Source organism: Manis pentadactyla, chromosome X, assembly GCF_030020395.1.
Source record: "Manis pentadactyla isolate mManPen7 chromosome X, mManPen7.hap1, whole genome shotgun sequence".
NCBI classification, from domain to species: Eukaryota; Metazoa; Chordata; class Mammalia; order Pholidota; family Manidae; genus Manis; species Manis pentadactyla.
Genome location: NC_080038.1, coordinates 138713657 through 138716771, shown reverse-complemented (window position 1 = coordinate 138716771; position 3115 = coordinate 138713657).

Below are 3115 nucleotides of genomic sequence, written 5' to 3'. Positions count from 1 at the left end.
TCCAGGCAAAGATAGAGCACATGAGGAGATTTTTCCTCAGGGAAGAATGCAAGTTGGGGGACAGTGGTTTGCCACTGATTTTGGCTCTGGAAAAATACTTGGTACTGTCATCATGATTTGGTGTGGGAAGATCTCAGAGCTATGGTTGAGAGTTTAGCTGAAGGTACACTCCCGTGAGACTGTGCTCTGTGCAGTGTTGTGAAGGTTCATCCCCATGACACTATGCTCTGTGTAGCGCCCTGCCGAGAGAGGCAGCGATCATGTGATCTGAGATTTGATTGCTGCCTCTCTTGGCAGAGTGATGCTCATCAAGACCCGTGTTTCTGGTGCCCTTCAGACCTGTGATGGGTATGGGGATTCATGTGTCCGTGAGCTGCTGTCTTGAGGTCAGGAAGGCCTAGGCAACCGTATGGATTTCTCAGGCTTCGTCAAGATGACTCTGGTGATTTGTTGCTCATGGTGTGAGTTACTGCACGATATAGATGGGAAAGTCACTTCCTCATACAGGAAGAAACAGAAACAAGCTTGTTCTCTATCAGTCGTTCAAAACATCCAGGCAAAGATAGAGCAGATGAGGAGGTTCTTCCTGAGGGAAGGATGCAAGTTGGGAAGTGATTGGTTTGCCGCTGATTTTGTCTATGGAAAAATACTTAGTACGGTCATCGTGATGTGCGGGAAGAGCTGGGAGATACGATTGAAAGTGTGAGGGACCCGTAATGGTCCACCCCCATGAGACAATGCCGCGTGTGTAGCGCCCTGCCGAGAGAGGTGCTTATCATGTGATCTGAGAATTGATATTGGCCTCTCTTGGCAGAGTGAAGCTCACCATGTCTCGTGTTACTGGTGGTATTCAGACTGCTGATGGGGATGGAGATTCATGTGTCCTTGATCTTCTGCCTTTAGGTCAGGAAGGCGCTGGCAGCCGTATGGATCTCTCAGGCACCGTCCAGATGACTCTGGTGATGTGCTGCTCATGATGTGAGTAACTGCACATTAGAGAAGTTGAAGTCACTACCTCACACAGGATGAGACATAGAAGCAAGCTTGTTCTCTCTCGGTCGTTCAAAGCTTTCATGGAAAGATAGAGCGATGAGGAGATTTTTCCTGAGGGAAGGATGCAAGTTGCGGGGCAGTGGTTTGCCACTGATTTTGGCTCTGGAAAAATACTTAGTACTGTCATCATGATGTGTTGTGGCAAGATCTCAGAGCTATGATTGAGAGTTTAGCTGAAGGTACACACCCATGAGTCTGTGCTCTGTGCAGTCTTGTGAAGGTTCATCCCCATGACACTATGCTCTGTGTAGCGCCCTGCCGAGAGAGGTGCTTATCATGTGATCTGAGAATTGATATTGGCCTCTCTTGGCAGAGTGAAGCTCACCAAGTCTCGTGTTAGGGGTGGTACTCAGACTGCTGATGGGGTGGAGATTCATGTGTCCTTGATATTCTGCCTTTAGGTCAGGAAGGCGCTGGCAGCCGTATGGATCTCTCAAGCATCGTCAAGATGACTCTGGTGATGTGCTGCTCATGATGTGAGTAACTGCACATTAGAGAAGTTGAAGTCACTACCTCACACAGGATGAGACATAGAAACAAGATTGTTCTCTATCAGTCGTTCAAAACATCCAGGCAAAGATAGAGCAGATGAGGAGATTTATCCTGAGGGATGGATGCAAGTTGGGGGGTAGTGGTTTGACACTGATTTTGGCTCTTCAAAAATACTTGGTACTGTTATCATGATGTGTGGTGTGGGAAGATCTCAGAGGTATGATTGAGAGTTTAGCTGAAGGTACACACCCATGACACTGTGCTCTGTGCAGTGTTGTGAAGGTTCATCCCCATGACACTATGCTCTGTGTAGCGCCCTGCCGAGAGAGGCAGCGATCATGTGATCTGAGATTTGATTCCTGCCCCTCTTGGCAGAGTGATGCTCACCAAGACCCGTGTTTCTGGTGCCCTTCAGACCTGTGATGGGTATGGGGATTCATGTGTCCGTGAGCTGCTGTCTTGAGGTCAGGAAGGCCTTGTCAACCGTATGGATTTCTCAGGCTTCCTCAAGATGAATCTGGTGATTTGTTGCTCATGGTGTGAGTTACTGCACGTTATAGAAGGGAAAGTCACTTCCTCACACAGGAAGAAACAGAAACAAGCTTGTTCTCTATCAGTCGTTCAAAACCTCCAGGCAAAGATAGAGCAGATGAGGAGATTCTTCCTGAGGGAAGGATGCAAGTTGGGAAGTGATTGTTTGCCGCTGATTTTGTCTATGGAAAAATACTTAGTACGGTCATCGTGATGTGCGGGAAGAGCTGGGAGATACGATTGAAAGTGTGAGGGACCCATGAAGGTCCACCCCCATGAGACTATGCCGCGTGTGAAGAGCCCTGCCGAGAGAGGTGCTTATCATGTGATCTGAGAATTGATATTGGCCTCTCTTGGCAGAGTGAAGCTCACCACGACTCGTGTTACTGGTGGTATTCAGACTGCTGATGGGGATGGAGATTCATGTGTCCTTGATATACTGCCTTTAGGTCAAGAAGACGCTTGCAGCCGTATGAATCTCTCAGGCATCGTCAAGTTGACTCTGGTGATGTGCTGCTCATGATGTGAGTAACTGCACGTTAGAGAAGTTGAAGTCACTACCTCACACAGGATGAGACATAGAAGCAAGCTTGTTCTCTCTCGGTCGTTCAAAGCTTTCAGGCAAAGATAGAGCAGACGAGGAGTTTCTTCGTGAGGGAAGGATGCAAGTCGGGGGCAGTGGTTTGCTACAGATTTTGGCTATGGGAAAACACTTAGTACGGTCATCGAGATGTGTTATGGAAAGAGCTGGGAGATACGTTTCAGAGTGTTTTGGAGCCCGGGAAGGTCCACACATCTGAGAGTATTCGGGGTGCAGCGTTCCGCCCAGAGAGGTGCTTATCATGTGATCTGTGTCTGGATTATTCTCTCTCTGGGGAGATTGATGCTCACCAATACCCGTGTTTCCGGTGTCCTACAGACTGCTACTGGGGGTGGAGATTCATGTGTCCCTGAGCTGCTTCCTTGAGTTCAGGAAGGCCCTGGCAGCCGTATGGATCTCTCAGGCATCCTCAAGATGACTCTGGTGATTTGTTGCTCA